Genomic DNA, 27,413 nt, shown 5'->3' with positions numbered 1-27,413 from the left:
CCTTCTCCATAGAGGACTACTACAAACTCCTGCAGAAGATTGAAGTTCTGGAAACCAAAATTTACCGGTTAGAAGTAAACGTGGAAGTGAACGGATCATGTGGAAATGACACCACTTTACCAGTGACCCAAAACAATGGACAAAAGCATGCTAACACACGGCTAACTAGCACCAGCAAGACCACAAAGAAACAGGAGGGCTGTGGAACGGATAATAAATCAACAAGAGGCAGTCCTCCCTGGAACTCTTTTGGTGCAAAGCCTAAGAGTAAATAATTTTCCTGGGAAATGGGAGGACGACTAACGGGCAGAGCACAGCGCCCTGAGATTTGTGATATGACCGGCTGGCCTGCATTACCACCCAGGCAGAGTGCCTCTTCAACCCCTGTACTTAGCAGGACACCGCCGGTAGCACCAGGAAAAATCAGCAACAAAATGCCTTCCCAAAAACTGAGTGTGCAGGTGAAGAACAGATTTGCTCCTCTGCTGCAGGACCCTGGACATAACCTGGATTACGTCTCATCGTCACACAGCAGGGTAAGGACTGAGAGCAATTCTAAAAGTAAAAAGCTACAGGGAAAGCTAACGAGTGGGCCCCAAACTCTGATTGTGGGTGACTCTGCTGTGAAAGATATAAAAAGCAGTAAAAACACCAAAATACTCTGTTTTCCCAAAGACATGGTGTCGGATTTGGCCCAAAGAATCCAGGATATCATAGCAGCACACCCAACTGTGAAGAACATTATACTGCACATAGGGTCAAATGATGTTGTAAAGCAAGAGTCTGAAGTGCTGAATCGTGACTTTATGAATCTGCTGAACGCAGTCAGCTCCCTAAACGCAAAGGTGTTTATCAGTGGCCCTATACCACCAGTCAGAGGAGGAGCTGAGAGATTCGGCAGACTGTTGGCACTGAACAGATGGCTTTCAAATGCATGTACCAACCATTCTCTGCAGTTCATTGACAATTTTAACATTTTCTGGGGCTGCAGACATCTTTTTAAAGCAGATGGACTATTCCTTAACAAGCCAGGAGTAAAGCTGTTCACCTCTAGCCTACTTTACTTTCTGCGCCACACATCTGCTCCCTTGGCCAAGGGCACGAGACAAGATGAACCAAAACAAGAGGAAGACACAACAAAGTGCGGCAGTGATCCACCACAGCCCCCACCTGAGCAAAGATTTGACCATGGGAGACCAAAGAGCGGAGATGAGGAATCCCAACCCCCTTCTCCTCCGGCCCAACACTCCTCAAACCCCTTTGACAACCACAACAGCTTTGAGGACCTCTTTAAGGATAACGTCGTTCTCTCCCTCTTTCCCCATCCCCATGTTGGAGTTCACTGACCAGATGAAGCAGCTGGTGAATGCTGGAACCAAGTATGCCCCCTTCCTTCTCCCATCGTCAAACGCCAGGCACCTCTGCCCCTCAAGGACGGCAGCTAACTCCTTCTCCCCAAACTGATAAGGATGCTTGTGTGCAAAATGCAGTAAGCATTAACTGATATGGGCCGGGTCCAGGCTGCATGCATAGTAGCACTCATGACTCTTTCCAAGACAAGCCTGGGCCCTGCGTATTAGATTCTTCCACAATTTATGTTGTGATAGGTAATAGAAAAAGAATGGCGAATAAGTACGTAACTGCAAACTTTGCAAATTTAGCATCCATTCCTCGTCAGCCACAGTCTGTCCCAAAAAATGAAAACGCACTAACACTAGCCCTACTAAACGTTAGATCTTTGACGGGAAAATCATTTTTAATCAATGATTTTATTATCAAGCACAATCTTGATTTTATGTTTTTAACTGAAACCTGGTTGGACCATAATACATAATAACAGTGCTGCTGTTCTCATTGAGTCAGCCCCCCCTAACTTTAGTTTTATGAGTGAGAATAGAGTGAATAAGAAAGGAGGTGGAGTCACCATTTTGTTTAATGACTCATTCCACTGTATGCAAATATCTTACGGAGATTTTGCTTCTTTTGAATATGTGGCTCTTCAGCTAAGATCCTCCCCTCAAGCTCTACTTCTAAATATCTACAGGCCACCTAAATACTGTGCAAACTTCTTTGACGATTTTAATGAACTGCTGTCTATAATCTGTATTAACTTTGACCGTGTAGTTATTGCTGGTGATTTTAACATTCATGTTGACAACCCCCAGGACCGAGGGACCAAAGAACTGTGTTGTGTTTTTGAGAGCTATGGACTGACTCAGCATGTGACACAGCCCACGCACAATAAGGGGCACACTCTGGACTTGATTATCTCCAAGGGTCTGAACATTTCCAAGGTTGTGGTGACTGATGTTGCTCTCTCTGATCATTCCTGTGTTTTCTTTAACGGCACTATCTCTCTGCCCAAAAGTGTTCAAACAAAGTTAATCAGAAAACGGTATATCACTGAAAACACCAGTGAATCATTCATTCAGCTTTTCTCCTCTACACCCACCCTCACTGGGGCCTCAGTCACTGAGCTGGTAGATAATTTCAACTGTAAAATTACGAATGTTATTGATGCTATTGCTCCCACTAAGATCAAAGCTGTCTCTGGTAAGAAAAGATCTCTATGGAGAAATTTTATAGGTGTGAGAACAGAAAAAAGAGAGTGTCGAAAAGCTGAACGCAGTTGGCGAAAATCTAATCTCCAGGTCCATTATAACACTTATAAAGAGAGACTTCGCATTTATAATCTGGAACTAAGAAATGCAAGGCGGTCCTTTTTCTCTGACATTATCGCCAGAAACAATAATAATTCACGTGCTTTGTTTGCTACTGTTGATAGATTAACTAACCCTCCAGTACCGGTAGCATCTGAACTGTTGTCTACCGAGGCTTGCAATGACTTTGCCTCCTTCTTCACAGACAAAATTCAGAAAATTAGACAAACAGTCAGTGCCTCCATATCAAGTACAGGATATGTGTTGTCACAGTGTGCACGCAAAACAAATTCCAACATGACACAATTTCATACGATCAACCTTAAAAACCTGGAGGACATTATACAACATCTGAAAACCTCCTCCTGTTGCCTTGATATTCTACCAACGGGTGTTTTCAAAAATGTTTTGAATTGTTTGGCTTCTGATCTTCTACAGATTGTAAACACATCTCTGCTCTCAGGTATCTTCCCACAGGCCCTGAAAACTGCAGTCATCAAGCCACTCCTAAAAAAGAACAATCTAGACACAACACTAATGAGCAACTATAGGCCAATATCAAACCTTCCATTTTTAAGTAAAATCATAGAAAAAGCGGTTTTTCAACAACTCAACCTTTTCTTATCGCTAAACAACATTTTTGATGCCTTCCAGTCAGGTTTTCGACCACACCACAGCACTGAGACAGCTCTTGTTAAAGACTTTAATGACATCCACTTAAACACAGATAGTGGCAAAATTTCAGTCTTAGTATTACTTGATCTCAGTGCTGCATTTGATACAGTAGACCATGACATATTGCTTGACCGATTGGAAAACTGGGTTGGTCTTTCTGGCTCAGTACTAAAGTGGTTTGAATCCTATTTAAAGAATAGGGACTACTTTGTGTCTATAGGTAATTATACATCTGAGCATACAAATATGACATGCGGAGTTCCCCAAGGCTCTGTTCTGGGGCCTCTTCTGTTCAACATCTACATGTTTCCACTGGCTCAGATTATGGAAAACAACAAAATAAGTTACCATAGTTATGCAGATGACACACAAATTTACATAACCTTATCGCCAGGGAACTATAGCCCAATACAACAATTAAATATGTGCATTGAACAAATTAATGATTGGATGTGCCAGAACTTTCTTAAATTAAATGAAGAAAAAACGGAGGTGGTTGTTTTTGGAGCAAAAGAGGAACGATTGAAAGTCAGAGCTCAGCTTCAAACGACAATGTTAAAAACAACAGACAAAGCCAGAAATCTTGGTGTAGTCATGGACTCAGACCTAAATTTTAACAGCCACATTAACATAATAAAAAATTATCACCTTAAAAATATATCAAGGGTTAGAGGACTTATGTCTCAGCAGGATCTGGAAAAACTTGTCCATGCTTTTATCTTCAGTAGACTTGACTACTGTAACGGTGTCTTTACAGGTCTCCCTAAAAAATCAATCAGACAGCTGCAGCTGATTCAGAACGCTGCTGCTCGAGTCCTCACTAAAACCAGGAAAGTGGATCACATCACTCCAGTACTGAAGTCTCTACACTGGCTTCCAGTGTCCCAAAGAATTGATTTCAAAATACTTTTACTGGTTTATAAATCAATAAACAGTTTAGGGCCAAAATACATTTCTGATCTGCTACTACACTATGACCCACCCAGACCTCTCAGGTCGTCTGGGACAGCTATATTATTTTAACTGGCTCTAAATGAACGCGCTTGTTTTTCCTGAAGCTTTTAATGTGAAATGTGAAGGCATAACACAGTGTTTGACTGATTAAAGTATGTAAAAACTAAATGCATGTATGTGCATTTATTTAAGTAATGTGGTGACCCACAATAGATACGAACAAATGCTTATTTTAAATGGCGGCCTGGCAAACAACAAGGGCCACTTGAGTTAACGGTTAAGAAATATATAATAAAAAGTTTGGGAACCACTGCTGTAGACTGTTGTACTGATAGTCGTGCCCTGAAGGCTATGCTGTGAGCAGCCACAAATATTCAAATATGAATTGCATTCATATAAAAACAATTTACATGCATGCAATTTGTCATATGAATTGTATAGGTAGAGAGGGAGGATTGTGATGCTAAATAAAATGGCTGTTATCTTCACATTGGATTACATTCTTCTGTTAGTCTGCATTGCTTTTACATGGTGATATCCGAATAGTTAATACAATAGCAATTGTATCTTTGCTTAAGCTCTTTTTGTGTTTGTTTTAGATCAATGGATAGCTTTGTCATTAACACTTTGACAGAGTGCCAGACCTTGTCGAAAGATTTAAAGGTAAGAAATATTTGTTTTCCCATCCACAGCATATCAAGTGTGCATTGCTACTAAAGCCCTTTTCAGACATGAATTCTTATGAAATATAATTTCCTCTTTTTTTCAGTAGCTTCCATGTAATGTGTCAAAGTGACTCCAATAGATGAATAGAGCCAGCCACTGGATTCCTGGAGGAAAGGCTGCGGAACGTCAGGAAGCGGCTGAGATCAACCAGCAGGTCGCAGAGCACGGCACAGACACCACCACAAATGCCAGATGATGGCGCTCTTGCAAGGGCTCTCATACCAGGTAATTATTAAACTGAAAAATTATTTGATGAAGCAAAACATCCATATTTCAGTGAATGACAACTTTCTTGTTCTTTTTTACAGAATGTACCATATCAGACGAACGTGAGTCACAGCTTAAAGAATGGTTGAGAAACAATTCTCAGCCCCTCAGCCAGATAGAGACCTACATGCGGAACACGGCAGTCTACAGGGCCAAGTGGATTAGGGACAACAATTGGACCATCGATCAGATCCTCGAAGAGTTCCCTCACCTAATGACCAAAGGCATGGTAGGTATAGGGAAATATGATCTTACATATGAGGATGCATTGTTTATAATGTTTTATTAGTGTGCCACATTGAATTGGTTTTAAAAATGTGTTTTCCATTTTATAGATTGCACAGGCTTCTCCTGCATGGGGATGCTGCATCAAAATGCCAGGAGGGGAGTCTAAAATGGTAAAGTTTATTCAAAGTAGAATACTTGCTTGCAAGTAGAGCTAATGGCTCTTAATAGCAGCTTTTTAATAGGAATTTGAATTTGCTCACTATAGACCTGTTGACTGTTGGCCTGTTGAATGTTCAGCCAGTTCATTCGTAATTGTTGTTTTGCTCTGAATGTTTTCCTACCTGAGTGATATGAACTGCACCAGTTCCACTATATTGTTGATATAATACATTTTTTTCAAAGATTCCATTATGTTTTGTTTTTGTATTGTTTAAGTGTTTATTGCATATATGCATAAATCTAGCATGTATTCTGTTCTAGGTTTGTAGTTTAACAGTTTTATTGCAATTTATTTTCTTTAATTTTACTGTAATGTGTTAGAATGAATCTGGGATATGGGTTAATTTTGCCAAGCATTCACCTATACACTATATAACAAATATGTAGTTGAATCAACCCAGAATTGTAATTAATTTGACCCAGCATTTGGGTACACTATTAGGGGTGGTACGGTTCATGAAAAAACACCCGAACCGCTCGGTTCGCTAGTCTCGGTTCGGAGCGTGTGTGTACCGCACGGTTCGTCAGTACACTGTTAATGTGCACTAACCTCTTACTGCCGTAGTGTCCACTTTCGACACCTATGTTAAAACAGTTACTGGAAATGACGAGCGGGATGGGCGTGACAAACGCAACCCATGGCAGCTGATTGGACGATTGCGTCACATGGGTCTGGCTGGTCCCAAATTTAAAAGCAGACTGTCATGGCGGCTCGTTCAGAATACGATCTCATATTGTACTAAAATAGTTCACCGAAACGTGTTTCTGAAAACATTTTAAGCGAGAAATAGGCCATGCAGTTGCTGAATCTGTCTTCATTTAAGATCGACAAAGGTCAGTTTAAAAGATTTTCATTAGATTTTGAGAGACACCGAGCCGACCGCTCCTCAAGTGGCGTGCTGCAGCTGCAGGTCACGTCACCTGCAGAAATGTCAAGTGGGAGAGAGGCTGCCCAGAGCTGTAGGATGCGCCAGCGTCGTTTATAGTCTGGTGTGTGGGAACATTTGGGATTTCACGTTACCTATGATGAAATAAAACAATATAGAACTGCCACTGTGTGCACGTTTTGTGCAACATGCATTCAATATGCTAATTTTAGCTATATGCCTTAGTATATTCTGGAGTGTTAAAGAAAAAATAAGAACCGTACTGAACTGAAAACGGTGACCCTAAAACCGTGATACGAACCGAACCGTGGGTTTTGTGAACCGTACCACCCCTATACACTATATAACAAATATATAGTTGAATCAACCCAGAATTGTAATTAATTTGACCCAGCATTTGGGTAGAATATTTAACTCATCTGTTGGGTTAAAAATGACCAACCCATCTTGCTGGGTCAAATTAACTACTGTTGGTCCGGTGCAATAGTGATCCAGCGGTTGGGTTATAAAACAACCCAAGTTGGGTTATTTTTAACCCATCATTTTTAAGTGTGTAAGAATCCATTGCCACAAGATTGTCCAAAGTGAAATGTCCCAGCTAATTATTGTTTCACTAGGTTCCTTCAAGATTATTGGAGGTAATCAGGAAAATCACAAAAAAGATTGTTGCATGGTCTACAAAAAGCTTAACTTTGCAACCCATAAGCTGCTGGAACCTTGGTTGCCATAGGTTCCCAAACATTCCCACAATATTTGAACCACAGATTTTCCAGCCCTTTCAACTAAAAAGAAGAGCAGAGTGGCGCAGCGGAAGCGTGCTGGGCCCATAACCCAGAGGTCGATGGATCGAAACCATCCTCTGCTAAATGCAATGCTTTGGATCAGCATGATGTCTATATCCTGTCTAATGCTATATCCATTTGACAAGCTACCTGTTGCCACAAGTGTCTAAAGTGAAAAGGCTCCACCGTTAATGACATGATTTCACTTATTCTGACAATCACTTGAAGTGATTCGTTATGTACCAATCGCAAACACGTTCACCTGCTCCATTGTTTTTGGTCTGTTCATTTGCAAGCAACGCAATGCTTTGGATCAGCGTGAAGTCTATATCCTGTCTATTGCTATATCCATTTGACAAGCTACCTGTTGCCACAAGTGTCTAAGGTGAAATGTCTCCACCTGCTAAAGGCTCATTCTGACAATCCCTTTTGATCACTTGAAGTGATTCGTTATGTACCAATCACAAACACTTTCACCTGCTCCATTGTTTTTGGTCTGTTCATTTGCAAGCAATGCAATGCTTTGGATCAGCGTGAAGTCCATATCCTGTCTATTGCTATATCCATATTGACAAACTATCTGTTGTCACAAGTGTCTAAAGTGAAATGTCTCCACCTGCTAAAGGCTCATTCTGACAATCCCTTTTGATCACTTGAAGTGATTCGTTATGTACCAATCACAAACACTTTCCCCTGCTCCATTATTTTTGGTCTGTTCATTTGCAAGCAATGCAATGCTTTGGATCAGCGTGAAGTCCATATCTTGTCTATTGCTATATCCATATTGACAAACTATCTGTTGTCACAAGTGTCTAAAGTGAAATGTCTCCACCTGCTAAAGGCTCATTCTGACAATCCCTTTTGATCACTTGAAGTGATTCGTTATGTACCAATCACAAACACTTTCACCTACTCCATTGTTTTTGGTCTGTTCATTTGCAAGCAATGCAATGCTTTGGATCAGCGTGAAGTCCATATCCTGTCTATTGCTATATCCATATTGACAAACTATCTGTTGTCACAAGTGTCTAAAGTGAAATGTCTCCACCTGCTAAAGGCTCATTCTGACAATCCCTTTTGATCACTTGAAGTGATTCGTTATGTACCAATCACAAACACTTTCACCTGCTCCATTGTTTTTGGTCTGTTCATTTGCAAGCAATGCAATGCTTTGGATCAGCGTGAAGTCCATATCCTGTCTATTGCTATATCCATATTGACAAACTATCTGTTGTCACAAGTGTCTAAAGTGAAATGTCTCCACCTGCTAAAGGCTCCACCCTTAATGACATGACTTCACTCATTCTGACAATCCCCTTTGATCACTTGAAGTGATTCGTTATGTACCAATCACAAACACATATCTGGTAAAGCAACTTATCCGATGCCCTAACATACCTATGAGTTTCACAGAGATCTTATAATGTGTCTTGGTGAAGCAACTAGAATGGTAAATGGCAACATGGTACCCTCCTTGCAGACTCTTAACTTTCATTGCTGTACTCGCATTGCCCTGTTTCCAAAAGACCACTCACAATCACGTGTTCAACGTGAAATACTCATTCATTGCCACAAGTGTCTAACGTCAACTAAGCATTTATTATTGAATCGAAAACACTCCGAAACCAGAGGATGATTAAAACTATAGTCTGCTAATACTAAATGCTTTGGATCGCATTACCATATTTTGAAAAGACTAAGAATCCATTGCCACAAGATTGTCCAAAGTGAAATGTCCCAGTTAATTATTGTTTCAGTAGGTTCCTTCAAGATTATTGGAGGTAATCAGGAAAATCACAAAAAAGATTGTTGCATGGTCTACAAAAAGCTTAACTTTGCAACCCATAAGCTGCTGGAACCTTGGTTGCCATAGGTTCCCAAACATTCCCACAATATTTGAACCACAGATTTTCCAGCCCTTTCTACTAAAAAGAAGAGCAGAGTGGCGCAGCGGAAGCGTGCTGGGCCCATAACCCAGAGGTCGATGGATCGAAACCATCCTCTGCTAAATGCAATGCTTTGGATCAGCATGATGTCTATATCCTGTCTAATGCTATATCCATTTGACAAGCTACCTGTTGCCACAAGTGTCTAAAGTGAAATGTCTCCACCTGCTAAAGGCTCATTCTGACAATCCCTTTTGATCACTTGAAGTGATTCGTTATGTACCAATCACAAACACTTTCACCTGCTCCAATGTTTTTGGTCTGTTCATTTGCAAGCAATGCAATGCTTTGGATCAGCGTGAAGTCTATATCCTGTCTATTGCTTTATCCATATTGACAAACTATCTGTTGTCACATGTGTCTAAAGTGAAATGTCTCCACCTGCTAAAGGCTCCACCCTTAATGACATGACTTCACTCATTCTGACAATCCCCTTTGATCACTTGAAGTGATTCGTTATGTACCAATCACAAACACTGCTCCATTGTTTTTGGACTGTTTTTGGCTCCATTGTTTTTGGTCTGTTCATTTCCAATCAAAAAATGTATGTCCTATTGTTTTGGGAACAATTGTTGGCAGTGGGAGGGGTAATGGCTCTTTACAGTGAATATGCAAAATGGGTTGTTCACAAGTTCAGCCCAGGTAAAAGCAACTTATCCGATGCCCCAACATACCTATGAGATGCACAGAGGTCTTATAATGTATCTTGGTAAAGCAACAAGAATGGTAAGAGGCAACATGGTACCCTCCTTGCCGACTCTTAACTTTCATTGCTGTACTCGCATTTCCAAAAGACCACTCACAATCACGTGTTCAACGTGAAATACTCATTCATTGCCACAAGTGTCTAACGTCAACTAAGCATTTATTATTGAATCGAAAACACTCCGAAACCAGAGGATGATTAAAACTATAGTCTGCTAATACTAAATGCTTTGGATCGCATTACCATATTTTGAAAAGACTAAGAATCCATTGCCACAAGATTGTCCAAAGTGAAATGTCCCAGTTAATTATTGTTTCAGTAGGTTCCTTCAAGATTATTGGAGGTAATCAGGAAAATCACAAAAAAGATTGTTGCATGGTCTACAAAAGCTTAACTTTGCAACCCATAAGCTGCTGGAACCTTGGTTGCCATAGGTTCCCAAACATTCCCACAATATTTGAACCACAGATTTTCCAGCCCTTTCTACTAAAAAGAAGAGCAGAGTGGCGCAGCGGAAGCGTGCTGGGCCCATAACCCAGAGGTCGATGGATCGAAACCATCCTCTGCTAAATGCAATGCTTTGGATCAGCATGATGTCTATATCCTGTCTAATGCTATATCCATTTGACAAGCTACCTGTTGCCACAAGTGTCTAAAGTGAAATGTCTCCACCTGCTAAAGGCTCATTCTGACAATCCCTTTTGATCACTTGAAGTGATTCGTTATGTACCAATCACAAACACTTTCACCTGCTCCAATGTTTTTGGTCTGTTCATTTGCAAGCAATGCAATGCTTTGGATCAGCGTGAAGTCTATATCCTGTCTATTGCTTTATCCATATTGACAAACTATCTGTTGTCACATGTGTCTAAAGTGAAATGTCTCCACCTGCTAAAGGCTCCACCCTTAATGACATGACTTCACTCATTCTGACAATCCCCTTTGATCACTTGAAGTGATTCGTTATGTACCAATCACAAACACTGCTCCATTGTTTTTGGACTGTTTTTGGCTCCATTGTTTTTGGTCTGTTCATTTCCAATCAAAAAATGTATGTCCTATTGTTTTGGGAACAATTGTTGGCAGTGGGAGGGGTAATGGCTCTTTACAGTGAATATGCAAAATGGGTTGTTCACAAGTTCAGCCCAGGTAAAAGCAACTTATCCGATGCCCCAACATACCTATGAGATGCACAGAGGTCTTATAATGTATCTTGGTAAAGCAACAAGAATGGTAAGAGGCAACATGGTACCCTCCTTGCCGACTCTTAACTTTCATTGCTGTACTCGCATTTCCAAAAGACCACTCACAATCACGTGTTCAACGTGAAATACTCATTCATTGCCACAAGTGTCTAACGTCAACTAAGCATTTATTATTGAATCGAAAACACTCCGAAACCAGAGGATGATTAAAACTATAGTCTGCTAATACTAAATGCTTTGGATCGCATTACCATATTTTGAAAAGACTAAGAATCCATTGCCACAAGATTGTCCAAAGTGAAATGTCCCAGTTAATTATTGTTTCAGTAGGTTCCTTCAAGATTATTGGAGGTAATCAGGAAAATCACAAAAAAGATTGTTGCATGGTCTACAAAAAGCTTAACTTTGCAACCCATAAGCTGCTGGAACCTTGGTTGCCATAGGTTCCCAAACATTCCCACAATATTTGAACCACAGATTTTCCAGCCCTTTCTACTAAAAGAAGAGAGCAGAGTGGCGGCGAAGCGTGCTGGGCCCATAACCCAGAGGTCGATGGATCGAAAACAACCCTCTGCTAAATGCAATGCTTTGGATCAGCATGATGTCTATATCCTGTCTAATGCTATATCCATTTGACAAGCTACCTGTTGCCACAAGTGTCTAAAGTGAAATGTCTCCACCTGCTAAAGGCTCATTCTGACAATCCCTTTTGATCACTTGAAGTGATTCGTTATGTACCAATCACAAACACTTTCACCTGCTCCAATGTTTTTGGTCTGTTCATTTGCAAGCAATGCAATGCTTTGGATCAGCGTGAAGTCTATATCCTGTCTATTGCTTTATCCATATTGACAAACTATCTGTTGTCACATGTGTCTAAAGTGAAATGTCTCCACCTGCTAAAGGCTCCACCCTTAATGACATGACTTCACTCATTCTGACAATCCCCTTTGATCACTTGAAGTGATTCGTTATGTACCAATCACAAACACTGCTCCATTGTTTTTGGACTGTTTTTGGCTCCATTGTTTTTGGTCTGTTCATTTCCAATCAAAAAATGTATGTCCTATTGTTTTGGGAACAATTGTTGGCAGTGGGAGGGGTAATGGCTCTTTACAGTGAATATGCAAAATGGGTTGTTCACAAGTTCAGCCCAGGTAAAAGCAACTTATCCGATGCCCCAACATACCTATGAGATGCACAGAGGTCTTATAATGTATCTTGGTAAAGCAACAAGAATGGTAAGAGGCAACATGGTACCCTCCTTGCCGACTCTTAACTTTCATTGCTGTACTCGCAATTTCCCAAAGACCACTCACAATCACGTGTTCAACGTGAAATACTCATTCATTGCCACAAGTGTCTAACGGTCAACTAAGCATTTATTATTGAATCGAAAACACTCCGAAACCAGAGGATGATTAAAACTATAGTCTGCTAATACTAAATGCTTTGGATCGCATTACCATATTTTGAAAAGACTAAGAATCCATTGCCACAAGATTGTCCAAAGTGAAATGTCCCAGTTAATTATTGTTTCAGTAGGTTCCTTCAAGATTATTGGAGGTAATCAGGAAAATCACAAAAAAGATTGTTGCATGGTCTACAAAAAGCTTAACTTTGCAACCCATAAGCTGCTGGAACCTTGGTTGCCATAGGTTCCCAAACATTCCCACAATATTTGAACCACAGATTTTCCAGCCCTTTCTACTAAAAAGAAGAGCAGAGTGGCGCAGCGGAAGCGTGCTGGGCCCATAACCCAGAGGTCGATGGATCGAAACCATCCTCTGCTAAATGCAATGCTTTGGATCAGCATGATGTCTATATCCTGTCTAATGCTATATCCATTTGACAAGCTACCTGTTGCCACAAGTGTCTAAAGTGAAATGTCTCCACCTGCTAAAGGCTCATTCTGACAATCCCTTTTGATCACTTGAAGTGATTCGTTATGTACCAATCACAAACACTTTCACCTGCTCCAATGTTTTTGGTCTGTTCATTTGCAAGCAATGCAATGCTTTGGATCAGCGTGAAGTCTATATCCTGTCTATTGCTTTATCCATATTGACAAACTATCTGTTGTCACAAGTGTCTAAAGTGAAATGTCTCCACCTGCTAAAGGCTCCACCCTTAATGACATGACTTCACTCATTCTGACAATCCCCTTTGATCACTTGAAGTGATTCGTTATGTACCAATCACAAACACTGCTCCATTGTTTTTGGACTGTTTTTGGCTCCATTGTTTTTGGACTGTTCATTTCCAATCAAAAAATGTATGTCCTATTGTTTTGGGAACAATTGTTGGCAGTGGGGGGGGGTAATGGCTCTTTACAGTGAATATGCAAAATGGGTTGTTCACAAGTTCAGCCCAGGTAAAAGCAACTTATCCGATGCCCCAACATACCTATGAGATGCACACGGTTATAATGTTATCTTGGTGGTAGCAACAAGAATGGTAAGAGGCAACATGGTACCCTCCTTGCCGACTCTTAACTTTCATTGCTGTACTCGCATTTCCAAAAGACCACTCACAATCACGTGTTCAACGTGAAATACTCATTCATTGCCACAAGTGTCTAACGTCAACTAAGCATTTATTATTGAATCGAAAGCAAACACCGAAACCAGAGGATGATTAAAACTATAGTCTGCTAATACTAAATGCTTTGGATCGCATTACCATATTTTGAAAAGACTAAGAATCCATGGCCACAAGATTGTCCAAAGTGAAATGTCCCAGTTAATTATTGTTTCAGTAGGTTCCTTCAAGATTATTGGAGGTAATCAGGAAAATCACAAAAAGATTGTTGCATGGTCTACAAAAGCTTAACTTTGCAACCCATAAGCTGCTGGAACCTTGGTTTGCCATAGGTTCCCAAACATTCCCACAATATTTGAACCACAGATTTTCCAGCCCTTTCTACTAAAAAGAAGAGCAGAGTGGACGGCGAAGCGTGCTGGGCCCAATAACCCAGAGGTCGATGGATCGAAACCATCCTCTGCTAAATGCAATGCTTTGGATCAGCATGATGTCTATATCCTGTCTAATGCTATATCCATTTGACAAGCTACCTGTTGCCACAAGTGTCTAAAGTGAAATGTCTCCACCTGCTAAAGGCTCATTCTGACAATCCCTTTTGATCACTTGAAGTGATTCGTTATGTACCAATCACAAACACTTTCACCTGCTCCAATGTTTTTGGTCTGTTCATTTGCAAGCAATGCAATGCTTTGGATCAGCGTGAAGTCTATATCCTGTCTATTGCTTTATCCATATTGACAAACTATCTGTTGTCACATGTGTCTAAAGTGAAATGTCTCCACCTGCTAAAGGCTCCACCCTTAATGACATGACTTCACTCATTCTGACAATCCCCTTTGATCACTTGAAGTGATTCGTTATGTACCAATCACAAACACTGCTCCATTGTTTTTGGACTGTTTTTGGCTCCATTGTTTTTGGTCTGTTCATTTCCAATCAAAAAATGTATGTCCTATTGTTTTGGGAACAATTGTTGGCAGTGGGAGGGGTAATGGCTCTTTACAGTGAATATGCAAAATGGGTTGTTCACAAGTTCAGCCCAGGTAAAAGCAACTTATCCGATGCCCCAACATACCTATGAGATGCACAGAGGTCTTATAATGTATCTTGGTAAAGCAACAAGAATGGTAAGAGGCAACATGGTACCCTCCTTGCCGACTCTTAACTTTCATTGCTGTACTCGCATTTCCAAAAGACCACTCACAATCACGTGTTCAACGTGAAATACTCATTCATTGCCACAAGTGTCTAACGTCAACTAAGCATTTATTATTGAATCGAAAACACTCCGAAACCAGAGGATGATTAAAACTATAGTCTGCTAATACTAAATGCTTTGGATCGCATTACCATATTTTGAAAAGACTAAGAATCCATTGCCACAAGATTGTCCAAAGTGAAATGTCCCAGTTAATTATTGTTTCAGTAGGTTCCTTCAAGATTATTGGAGGTAATCAGGAAAATCACAAAAAAGATTGTTGCATGGTCTACAAAAAGCTTAACTTTGCAACCCATAAGCTGCTGGAACCTTGGTTGCCATAGGTTCCCAAACATTCCCACAATATTTGAACCACAGATTTTCCAGCCCTTTCTACTAAAAAGAAGAGCAGAGTGGCGTGCTGGGCCCATAACCCAGAGGTCGATGGATCGAAACCATCCTCTGCTAAATGCAATGCTTTGGATCAGCATGATGTCTATATCCTGTCTAATGCTATATCCATTTGACAAGCTACCTGTTGCCACAAGTGTCTAAAGTGAAATGTCTCCACCTGCTAAAGGCTCATTCTGACAATCCCTTTTGATCACTTGAAGTGATTCGTTATGTACCAATCACAAACACTTTCACCTGCTCCAATGTTTTTGGTCTGTTCATTTGCAAGCAATGCAATGCTTTGGATCAGCGTGAAGTCTATATCCTGTCTATTGCTATATCCATATTGACAAACTATCTGTTGTCACAAGTGTCTAAAGTGAAATGTCTCCACCTGCTAAAGGCTCCACCCTTAATGACATGACTTCACTCATTCTGACAATCCCCTTTGATCACTTGAAGTGATTCGTTATGTACCAATCACAAACACTGCTCCATTGTTTTTGGACTGTTTTTGGCTCCATTGTTTTTGGTCTGTTCATTTCCAATCAAAAAATGTATGTCCTATTGTTTTGGGAACAATTGTTGGCAGTGGGAGGGGTAATGGCTCTTTACAGTGAATATGCAAAATGGGTTGTTCACAAGTTCAGCCCAGGTAAAAGCAACTTATCCGCTGTCCCAACATACCTATAGGATGCACAGAGGTCTTATAATGTATCTTGGTAAAGCAACAAGAATGGTAAGAGGCAACATGGTACCCTCCTTGCCGACTCTTAACTTTCATTGCTGTACTCGCATTTCCAAAAGACCACTCACAATCACGTGTTCAACGTGAAATACTCATTCATTGCCACAAGTGTCTAACGTCAACTAAGCATTTATTATTGAATCGAAAAAACTCCGAAACCAGAGGATGATTAAAACTATAGTCTGCTAATACTAAATGCTTTGGATCGCATTACCATATTTTGAAAAGACTAAGAATCCATTGCCACAAGATTGTCCAAAGTGAAATGTCCCAGTTAATTATTGTTTCAGTAGGTTCCTTCAAGATTATTGGAGGTAATCAGGAAAATCACAAAAAAGATTGTTGCATGGTCTACAAAAAGCTTAACTTTGCAACCCATAAGCTGCTGGAACCTTGGTTGCCATAGGTTCCCAAACATTCCCACAATATTTGAACCACAGATTTTCCAGCCCTTTCTACTAAAAAGAAGAGCAGAGTGGCGCAGCGGAAGCGTGCTGGGCCCATAACCCAGAGGTCGATGGATCGAAACCATCCTCTGCTAAATGCAATGCTTTGGATCAGCATGATGTCTATATCCTGTCTAATGCTATATCCATTTGACAAGCTACCTGTTGCCACAAGTGTCTAAAGTGAAATGTCTCCACCTGCTAAAGGCTCATTCTGACAATCCCTTTTGATCACTTGAAGTGATTCGTTATGTACCAATCACAAACACTTTCACCTGCTCCATTGTTTTTGGTCTGTTCATTTGCAAGCAATGCAATGCTTTGGATCAGCGTGAAGTCTATATCCTGTCTATTGCTATATCCATATTGACAAACTATCTGTTGTCACAAGTGTCTAAAGTGAAATGTCTCCACCTGCTAAAGGCTCCACCCTTAATGACATGACTTCACTCATTCTGACAATCCCCTTTGATCACTTGAAGTGATTCGTTATGTACCAATCACAAACACTGCTCCATTGTTTTTGGACTGTTCATTTCCAATCAAAAAATGTATGTCCTATTGTTTTGGGAACAATTGTTGGCAGTGGGAGGGGTAATGGCTCTTTACAGTGAATATGCAAAATGGGTTGTTCACAAGTTCAGCCCAGGTAAAAGCAACTTATCCGATGCCCCAACATACCTATGAGATGCACAGAGGTCTTATAATGTATCTTGGTAAAGCAACAAGAATGGTAAGAGGCAACATGGTACCCTCCTTGCCGACTCTTAACTTTCATTGCTGTACTCGCATTTCCAAAAGACCACTCACAATCACGTGTTCAACGTGAAATACTCATTCATTGCCACAAGTGTCTAACGTCAACTAAGCATTTATTATTGAATCGAAAACACTCCGAAACCAGAGGATGATTAAAACTATAGTCTGCTAATACTAAATGCTTTGGATCGCATTACCATATTTTGAAAAGACTAAGAATCCATTGCCACAAGATTGTCCAAAGTGAAATGTCCCAGTTAATTATTGTTTCAGTAGGTTCCTTCAAGATTATTGGAGGTAATCAGGAAAATCACAAAAAAGATTGTTGCATGGTCTACAAAAAGCTTAACTTTGCAACCCATAAGCTGCTGGAACCTTGGTTGCCATAGGTTCCCAAACATTCCCACAATATTTGAACCACAGATTTTCCAGCCCTTTCTACTAAAAAGAAGAGCAGAGTGGCGCAGCGGAAGCGTGCTGGGCCCATAACCCAGAGGTCGATGGATCGAAACCATCCTCTGCTAAATGCAATGCTTTGGATCAGCATGATGTCTATATCCTGTCTAATGCTATATCCATTTGACAAGCTACCTGTTGCCACAAGTGTCTAAAGTGAAATGTCTCCACCTGTTAAAGGCTCCACCGTTAATGACATGATTTCGCTCATTCTGACAATCCCTTTTGATCACTTGAAGTGATTCGTTATGTACCAATCGCAAACACGTTCACCTGCTCCATTGTTTTTGGTCTGTTCATTTGCAAGCAATGCAATGCTTTGGATCAGCGTGAAGTCTATATCCTGTCTATTGCTATATCCATTTGACAAGCTACCTGTTGCCACAAGTGTCTAAGGTGAAATGTCTCCACCTGCTAAAGGCTCATTCTGACAATCCTTTTGATCACTTGAAGTGATTCGTTATGTACCAATCGAAAACACTTTCACCTGCTCCATTGTTTTGGTCTGTTCATTTGCAAGCAATGCAATGCTTTGGATCAGCGTGAAGTCTATATCCTGTCTATTGCTATATCCATTTGACAAGCTACCTGTTGCCACAAGTGTCTAAGGTGAAATGTCTCCACCTGCTAAAGGCTCATTCTGACAATCCCTTTTGATCACTTGAAGTGATTCGTTATGTACCAATCACAAACACTTTCACCTGCTCCATTGTTTTTGGTCTGTTCATTTGCAAGCAATGCAATGCTTTGGATCAGCGTGAAGTCTATATCCTGTCTATTGCTATATCCATATTGACAAACTATCTGTTGTCACAAGTGTCTAAAGTGAAATGTCTCCACCTGCTAAAGGCTCCACCCTTAATGACATGACTTCACTCATTCTGACAATCCCCTTTGATCACTTGAAGTGATTCGTTATGTACCAATCACAAACACTGCTCCATTGTTTTTGGACTGTTCATTTCCAATCAAAAAATGTATGTCCTATTGTTTTGGGAACAATTGTTGGCAGTGGAGGGGGAATGGCTCTTTACAGTGAATATGCAAAATGGGTTGTTCAAATCCCCCCCACAGAGGTCTTATAATGTATCTTGGTAAAGCAACAAGAATGGTAAGAGGCAACATGGTACCCTCCTTGCCGACTCTTAACTTTCATTGCTGTACTTTCGCATTTCCCAAAAGACCACTCACAATCACGTGTTCAACGTGAAATACTCATTCATTGCCACAAGTGTCTAACGTCAACTAAGCATTTATTATTGAATCGAAAACACTCCGAAACCAGAGGATGATTAAAACTATAGTCTGCTAATACTAAATGCTTTGGATCGCATTACCATATTTTGAAAAGACTAAGAATCCATTGCCACAAGATTGTCCAAAGTGAAATGTCCCAGTTAATTATTGTTTCAGTAGGTTCCTTCAAGATTATTGGAGGTAATCAGGAAAATCACAAAAAAGATTGTTGCATGGTCTACAAAAAGCTTAACTTTGCAACCCATAAGCTGCTGGAACCTTGGTTGCCATAGGTTCCCAAACATTCCCACAATATTTGAACCACAGATTTTCCAGCCCTTTCTACTAAAAAGAAGAGCAGAGTGGCGCAGCGGAAGCGTGCTGGGCCCATAACCCAGAGGTCGATGGATCGAAACCATCCTCTGCTAAATGCAATGCTTTGGATCAGCATGATGTCTATATCCTGTCTAATGCTATATCCATTTGACAAGCTACCTGTTGCCACAAGTGTCTAAAGTGAAATGTCTCCACCTGTAAAGGCCCACCGTTAATGACATGATTTGGCTCATTCTGACAATCCTTTTGATCACTTGAAGTGATTCGTTATGTACCAATCACAAAACACGTTCACCTGCTCCAATTGTTTTGGTCTGTTCATTTGCAAGCAATGCAATGCTTTGGATCAGCGTGAAGTCTATATCCTGTCTATTGCTATATCCATTTGACAAGCTACCTGTTGCCACAAGTGTCTAAGGTGAAATGTCTCCACCTGCTAAAGGCTCATTCTGACAATCCCTTTTGATCACTTGAAGTGATTCGTTATGTACCAATAAAACACTTTACCTGCTCCATTGTTTTTGGTCTGTTCATTTCAAGCAATGCAATGCTTTGATCAGCGTGAAGTCTATATCCTGTCTATTGCTATATCCATTTGACAAGCTACCTGTTGCCACAAGTGTCTAAGGTGAAATGTCTCCACCTGCTAAAGGCTCATTCTGACAATCCCTTTTGATCACTTGAAGTGATTCGTTATGTACCAATCGCAAACACGTTCACCTGCTCCATTGTTTTTGGTCTGTTCATTTGCAAGCAATGCAATGCTTTGGATCAGCGTGAAGTCTATATCCTGTCTATTGCTATATCCATTTGACAAGCTACCTGTTGCCACAAGTGTCTAAGGTGAAATGTCTCCACCTGCTAAAGGCTCATTCTGACAATCCCTTTTGATCACTTGAAGTGATTCGTTATGTACCAATCACAAACACTTTCACCTGCTCCATTGTTTTTGGTCTGTTCATTTGCAAGCAATGCAATGCTTTGGATCAGCGTGAAGTCCATATCCTGTCTATTGCTATATCCATATTGACAAACTATCTGTTGTCACAAGTGTCTAAAGTGAAATGTCTCCACCTGCTAAAGGCTCCACCCTTAATGACATGACTTCACTCATTCTGACAATCCCCTTTGATCACTTGAAGTGATTCGTTATGTACCAATCACAAACACTGCTCCATTGTTTTTGGACTGTTCATTTTCAATCAAAAATGTATGTCCTATTGTTTTTGGGAACAATTGTTGGCAGTGGGAGGGTAATGGCTCTTTACAGTGAATATGCAAAATGGGTTGTTCACCCCCACAGAGGTCTTATAATATATCTTGGTAAAGCAACAAGAATGGTAAGAGGCAACATGGTACCCTCCTTGCCGACTCTTAACTTTCATTGCTGTACTCTCGCATTTCCAAAAGACCACTCACAATCACGTGTTCAACGTGAAATACTCATTCATTGCCACAAGTGTCTAACGTCAACTAAGCATTTATTATTGAATCGAAAACACTCCGAAACCAGAGGATAATTAAAACTATAGTCTGCTAATACTAAATGCTTTGGATCAGCATTACTATATCTTGAAAGCTATACATTTGACAAGCTACCTGTTGCCACAAGATTGTCCAAAGTGAAATGTCCCAGTTAAAGGTCACGTTAATGTTACAGTGATTAGGTTCATTCTGACAATCCTTTTGATCACTTGGAAGTGATTAGATTTATGTAAATCACAAACACGTTCACAACTGCTCCATTGATTATGGTCTGTTCATCCTTTGCAAGCAATGCAATGCTTTTGGATCAACATGATGTCTATATCCTGTCTATCTGCTATATCCATTTGACAAGCTACCTGTTGCCACAAGTGTCTAAGGTGAAATGTCTCCACCTGCTAAAGGCTCGATTCTGACAATCCCTTTTGATCACTTGAAGTGATTCCGTTATGTACCAATCGCAAACACTTTCACCTGCTCCATTGTTTTGGTCTGTTCATTTGCAAGCAATGCAATGCTTTGGATCAGCGTGAAGTCTATATCCTGTCTATTGCTATATCCATTTGACAAGCTACCTGTTGCCACAAGTGTCTAAGGTGAAATGTCTCCACCTGCTAAAGGCTCATTCTGACAATCCCTTTTGATCAGTTGAAGTGATTCGTTATGTACCAATCACAAACACTTTCACCTGCTCCATTGTTTTTGGTCTGTTCATTTTGCAAGCAATGCAATGCTTTGGATCAGCGTGAAGTCTATATCCTGTCTATTGCTATATCCATTTGACAAGCTACCTGTTGCCACAAGTGTCTAAGGTGAAATGTCTCCACCTGCTAAAGGCTCATTCTGACAATCCCTTTTGATCACTTGAAGTGATTCGTTATGTACCAATCACAAACACTTTCACCTGCTCCATTGTTTTTGGTCTGTTCATTTGCAAGCAATGCAATGCTTTGGATCAGCGTGAAGTCCATATCCTGTCTATTGCTATATCCATATTGACAAACTATCTGTTGTCACAAGTGTCTAAAGTGAAATGTCTCCACCTGCTAAAGGCTCCACCCTTAATGACATGACTTCACTCATTCTGACAATCCCCTTTGATCACTTGAAGTGATTCGTTATGTACCAATCACAAACACTGCTCCATTGTTTTTGGACTGTTCATTTCCAATCAAAAAATGTATGTCCTATTGTTTTGGGAACAATTGTTGGCAGTGGGAGGGTAATGGCTCTTTACAGTGAATATGCAAAATGGGTTGTTCACACAGAGGTCTTATAATGTATCTTGGTAAAGCAACTAGAATGGTAAGTGGCAACATGGTACCCTCCTTGCCGACTCTTAACTTTCATTGCTGTACTCGCATTTCCAAAAGACCACACACAATCACAAGTGTTCAACGTGAAATACTCATTCATTGCCACAAGTGTCTAACGTCAACTAAGCATTTATTATTGAATCGAAAACACTCCGAAACCAGAGGATGATTAAAACTATAGTCTGCTAATACTAAATGCTTTGGATCGCATTACCATATTTTGAAAAGACTAAGAATCCATTGCCACAAGATTGTCCAAAGTGAAATGTCCCAGTTAATTATTGTTTCAGTAGGTTCCTTCAAGATTATTGGAGGTAATCAGGAAAATCACAAAAAAGATTGTTGCATGGTCTACAAAAAGCTTAACTTTGCAACCCATAAGCTGCTGGAACCTTGGTTGCCATAGGTTCCCAAACATTCCCACAATATTTGAACCACAGATTTTCCAGCCCTTTCTACTAAAAAGAAGAGCAGAGTGGCGCAGCGGAAGCGTGCTGGGCCCATAACCCAGAGGTCGATGGATCGAAACCATCCTCTGCTAAATGCAATGCTTTGGATCAGCATGATGTCTATATCCTGTCTAATGCTATATCCATTTGACAAGCTACCTGTTGCCACAAGTGTCTAAAGTGAAATGTCTCCACCTGTTAAAGGCTCCACCGTTAATGACATGATTTCGCTCATTCTGACAATCCCTTTTGATCACTTGAAGTGATTCGTTATGTACCAATCGCAAACACGTTCACCTGCTCCATTGTTTTTGGTCTGTTCATTTGCAAGCAATGCAATGCTTTGGATCAGCGTGAAGTCTATATCCTGTCTATTGCTATATCCATTTGACAAGCTACCTGTTGCCACAAGTGTCTAAGGTGAAATGTCTCCACCTGCTAAAGGCTCATTCTGACAATCCTTTTGATCACTTGAAGTGATTCGTTATGTACCAATCACAAACACTTTCACCTGCTCCATTGTTTTGGTCTGTTCATTTGCAAGCAATGCAATGCTTTGGATCAGCGTGAAGTCTATATCCTGTCTATTGCTATATCCATTTGACAAGCTACCTGTTGCCACAAGTGTCTAAGGTGAAATGTCTCCACCTGCTAAAGGCTCATTCTGACAATCCCTTTTGATCACTTGAAGTGATTCGTTATGTACCAATCACAAACACTTTCACCTGCTCCATTGTTTTTGGTCTGTTCATTTGCAAGCAATGCAATGCTTTGGATCAGCGTGAAGTCTATATCCTGTCTATTGCTATATCCATTTGACAAGCTACCTGTTGCCACAAGTGTCTAAGGTGAAATGTCTCCACCTGCTAAAGGCTCATTCTGACAATCCCTTTTGATCACTTGAAGTGATTCGTTATGTACCAATCACAAACACTTTCACCTGCTCCATTGTTTTTGGTCTGTTCATTTGCAAGCAATGCAATGCTTTGGATCAGCGTGAAGTCCATATCCTGTCTATTGCTATATCCATATTGACAAACTATCTGTTGTCACAAGTGTCTAAAGTGAAATGTCTCCACCTGCTAAAGGCTCCACCCTTAATGACATGACTTCACTCATTCTGACAATCCCCTTTGATCACTTGAAGTGATTCGTTATGTACCAATCACAAACACTGCTCCATTGTTTTTGGACTGTTCATTTCCAATCAAAAAATGTATGTCCTATTGTTTTGGGAACAATTGTTGGCAGTGGGAGGGGTAATGGCTCTTTACAGTGAATATGCAAAATGGGTTGTTCATCACAGAGGTCTTATAATGTATCTTGGTAAAGCAACAAGAATGGTAAGAGGCAACATGGTACCCTCCTTGCCGACTCTTAACTTTCATTGCTGTAACTTCGCATTTCCCAAAAGACCACTCACAATCACGTGTTCAACGTGAAATACTCATTCATTGCCACAAGTGTCTAACGTCAACTAAGCATTTATTATTGAATCGAAAACACTCCGAAACCAGAGGATGATTAAAACTATAGTCTGCTAATACTAAATGCTTTGGATCGCATTACCATATTTTGAAAAGACTAAGAATCCATTGCCACAAGATTGTCCAAAGTGAAATGTCCCAGTTAATTATTGTTTCAGTAGGTTCCTTCAAGATTATTGGAGGTAATCAGGAAAATCACAAAAAAGATTGTTGCATGGTCTACAAAAAGCTTAACTTTGCAACCCATAAGCTGCTGGAACCTTGGTTGCCATAGGTTCCCAAACATTCCCACAATATTTGAACCACAGATTTTCCAGCCCTTTCTACTAAAAAGAAGAGCAGAGTTGGCGCGGCGAGCGTGCTGGGCCCATAACCCAGAGGTCGATGGATCGAAACCATCCTCTGCTAAATGCAATGCTTTGGATCAGCATGATGTCTATATCCTGTCTAATGCTATATCCATTTGACAAGCTACCTGTTGCCACAAGTGTCTAAAGTGAAATGTCTCCACCTGCTAAAGGCTCATTCTGACAATCCCTTTTGATCACTTGAAGTGATTCGTTATGTACCAATCGCAAACACGTTCACCTGCTCCATTGTTTTTGGTCTGTTCATTTGCAAGCAATGCAATGCTTTGGATCAGCGTGAAGTCTATATCCTGTCTATTGCTATATCCATTTGACAAGCTACCTGTTGCCACAAGTGTCTAAGGTGAAATGTCTCCACCTGCTAAAGGCTCATTCTGACAATCCCTTTTGATCACTTGAAGTGATTCGTTATGTACCAATCACAAACACTTTCACCTGCTCCATTGTTTTTGGTCTGTTCATTTGCAAGCAATGCAATGCTTTGGATCAGCGTGAAGTCTATATCCTGTCTATTGCTATATCCATTTGACAAGCTACCTGTTGCCACAAGTTATCTAAGGTGAAATGTCTCCACCTGCTAAAGGCTCATTCTGACAATCCCTTTTGATCACTTGAAGTGATTCGTTATGTACCAATCACAAACACTTTCACCTGCTCCATTGTTTTTGGTCTGTTCATTTGCAAGCAATGCAATGCTTTGGATCAGCGTGAAGTCCATATCCTGTCTATTGCTATATCCATATTGACAAACTATCTGTTGTCACAAGTGTCTAAAGTGAAATGTCTCCACCTGCTAAAGGCTCCACCCTTAATGACATGACTTCACTCATTCTGACAATCCCCTTTGATCACTTGAAGTGATTCGTTATGTACCAATCACAAACACTGCTCCATTGTTTTTGGACTGTTCATTTCCAATCAAAAAATGTATGTCCTATTGTTTTGGGAACAATTGTTGGCAGTGGGAGGGGTAATGGTTCTTTACAGTGAATATGCAAAATGGGTTGTTCACAGAGGTCTTATAATGTATCTTGGTAAAGCAACAAGAATGGTAAGAGGCAACATGGTACCCTCCTTGCCGACTCTTAACTTTCATTGCTGTACTCGCATTTCCAAAAGACCACTCACAATCACGTGTTCAACGTGAAATACTCATTCATTGCCACAAGTGTCTAACGTCAACTAAGCATTTATTATTGAATCGAAAACACCCCGAAACCAGAGGATGATTAAAACTATAGTCTGCTAATACTAAATGCTTTGGATCGCATTACCATATTTTGAAAAGACTAAGAATCCATTGCCACAAGATTGTCCAAAGTGAAATGTCCCAGTTAATTATTGTTTCAGTAGGTTCCTTCAAGATTATTGGAGGTAATCAGGAAAATCACAAAAAAGATTGTTGCATGGTCTACAAAAAGCTTAACTTTGCAACCCATAAGCTGCTGGAACCTTGGTTGCCATAAGATTCCCACAATATTTGAACCACAGATTTTCCAGCCCTTTCTACTAAAAAGAAGAGCAGAGTGGGCGGCCGGCGAAGCGTGCTGGGCCCATAACCCAGAGGTCGATGGATCGAAACCATCCTCTGCTAAATGCAATGCTTTGGATCAGCATGATGTCTATATCCTGTCTAATGCTATATCCATTTGACAAGCTACCTGTTGCCACAAGTGTCTAAAGTGAAATGTCTCCACCTGTTAAAGGCTCCACCGTTAATGACATGATTTAGCTCATTCTGACAATCCCTTTTGATCACTTGAAGTGATTAGGTTATGTACCAAATCATAAACACGTTCACCTGCTCCATTGTTTTTGGTCTGTTCATTTGCAAGCAATGCAATGCTTTGGATCAGCGTGAAGTCTATATCCTGTCTATTGCTATATCCATTTGACAAGCTACCTGTTGCCACAAGTGTCTAAGGTGAAATGTCTCCACCTGCTAAAGGCTCATTCTGACAATCCCTTTTGATCACTTGAAGTGATTCGTTATGTACCAATCACAAACACTTTCACCTGCTCCATTGTTTTTGGTCTGTTCATTTGCAAGCAATGCAATGCTTTGGATCAGCGTGAAGTCTATATCCTGTCTATTGCTATATCCATTTGACAAGCTACCTGTTGCCACAAGTGTCTAAGGTGAAATGTCTCCACCTGCTAAAGGCTCATTCTGACAATCCCTTTTGATCACTTGAAGTGATTCGTTATGTACCAATCACAAACACTTTCACCTGCTCCATTGTTTTTGGTCTGTTCATTTGCAAGCAATGCAATGCTTTGGATCAGCGTGAAGTCTATATCCTGTCTATTGCTATATCCATATTGACAAACTATCTGTTGTCACAAGTGTCTAAAGTGAAATGTCTCCACCTGCTAAAGGCTCCACCCTTAATGACATGACTTCACTCATTCTGACAATCCCCTTTGATCACTTGAAGTGATTCGTTATGTACCAATCACAAACACTGCTCCATTGTTTTTGGACTGTTCATTTCCAATCAAAAAATGTATGTCCTATTGTTTTGGGAACAATTGTTGGCAGTGGGAGGGGTAATGGTTCTTTACAGTGAATATGCAAAATGGGTTGTTCACAGAGGTCTTATAATGTATCTTGGTAAAGCAACAAGAATGGTAAGAGGCAACATGGTACCCTCCTTGCCGACTCTTAACTTTCATTGCTGTACTCGCATTTCCAAAAGACCACTCACAATCACGTGTTCAACGTGAAATACTCATTCATTGCCACAAGTGTCTAACGTCAACTAAGCATTTATTATTGAATCGAAAACACTCCGAAACCAGAGGATGATTAAAACTATAGTCTGCTAATACTAAATGCTTTGGATCGCATTACCATATTTTGAAAAGACTAAGAATCCATTGCCACAAGATTGTCCAAAGTGAAATGTCCCAGTTAATTATTGTTTCAGTAGGTTC

The 27,413-nt window shown here is 40.4% G+C and overlaps 1 long non-coding RNA gene and 8 other non-coding genes across 9 annotated transcripts; all 9 read left to right on the top strand.

The window, feature by feature from the left end:
- Positions 1-4,886: 4,886 nt before the first annotated feature.
- On the top strand, positions 4,887-5,489 carry LOC120573351. Its single transcript, XR_005641692.1, has 3 exons — positions 4,887-4,952; positions 5,059-5,240; positions 5,324-5,489. It is a non-coding gene; the product is annotated as an uncharacterized LOC120573351 (long non-coding RNA).
- Positions 5,490-7,409: 1,920 nt separating this feature from the next.
- Positions 7,410-7,481, top strand: trnam-cau. The gene has a single exon. It is a non-coding gene; the product is annotated as a tRNA-Met (tRNA).
- Positions 7,482-9,334: 1,853 nt separating this feature from the next.
- Positions 9,335-9,406, top strand: trnam-cau. The gene has a single exon. It is a non-coding gene; the product is annotated as a tRNA-Met (tRNA).
- A 1,141-nt stretch (positions 9,407-10,547) lies between these two features.
- Positions 10,548-10,619, top strand: trnam-cau. The gene has a single exon. It is a non-coding gene; the product is annotated as a tRNA-Met (tRNA).
- Positions 10,620-12,976: 2,357 nt separating this feature from the next.
- Positions 12,977-13,048, top strand: trnam-cau. Its single transcript has one exon. It is a non-coding gene; the product is annotated as a tRNA-Met (tRNA).
- A 3,559-nt stretch (positions 13,049-16,607) lies between these two features.
- trnam-cau lies at positions 16,608-16,679 on the top strand. Its single transcript has one exon. It is a non-coding gene; the product is annotated as a tRNA-Met (tRNA).
- Positions 16,680-17,795: 1,116 nt separating this feature from the next.
- On the top strand, positions 17,796-17,867 carry trnam-cau. The gene has a single exon. It is a non-coding gene; the product is annotated as a tRNA-Met (tRNA).
- Positions 17,868-19,391: 1,524 nt separating this feature from the next.
- On the top strand, positions 19,392-19,463 carry trnam-cau. Its single transcript has one exon. It is a non-coding gene; the product is annotated as a tRNA-Met (tRNA).
- Positions 19,464-22,641: 3,178 nt separating this feature from the next.
- On the top strand, positions 22,642-22,713 carry trnam-cau. Its single transcript has one exon. It is a non-coding gene; the product is annotated as a tRNA-Met (tRNA).
- The last annotated feature ends 4,700 nt before the right edge of the window (positions 22,714-27,413 follow it).

Source organism: Perca fluviatilis, chromosome 14 (assembly GCF_010015445.1).
Source record: "Perca fluviatilis chromosome 14, GENO_Pfluv_1.0, whole genome shotgun sequence".
Classification (NCBI taxonomy): Eukaryota; Metazoa; Chordata; class Actinopteri; order Perciformes; family Percidae; genus Perca; species Perca fluviatilis.
Note: the sequence above shows the minus strand (reverse complement) of the source record. Positions and strands in the feature narration are given on the sequence as shown.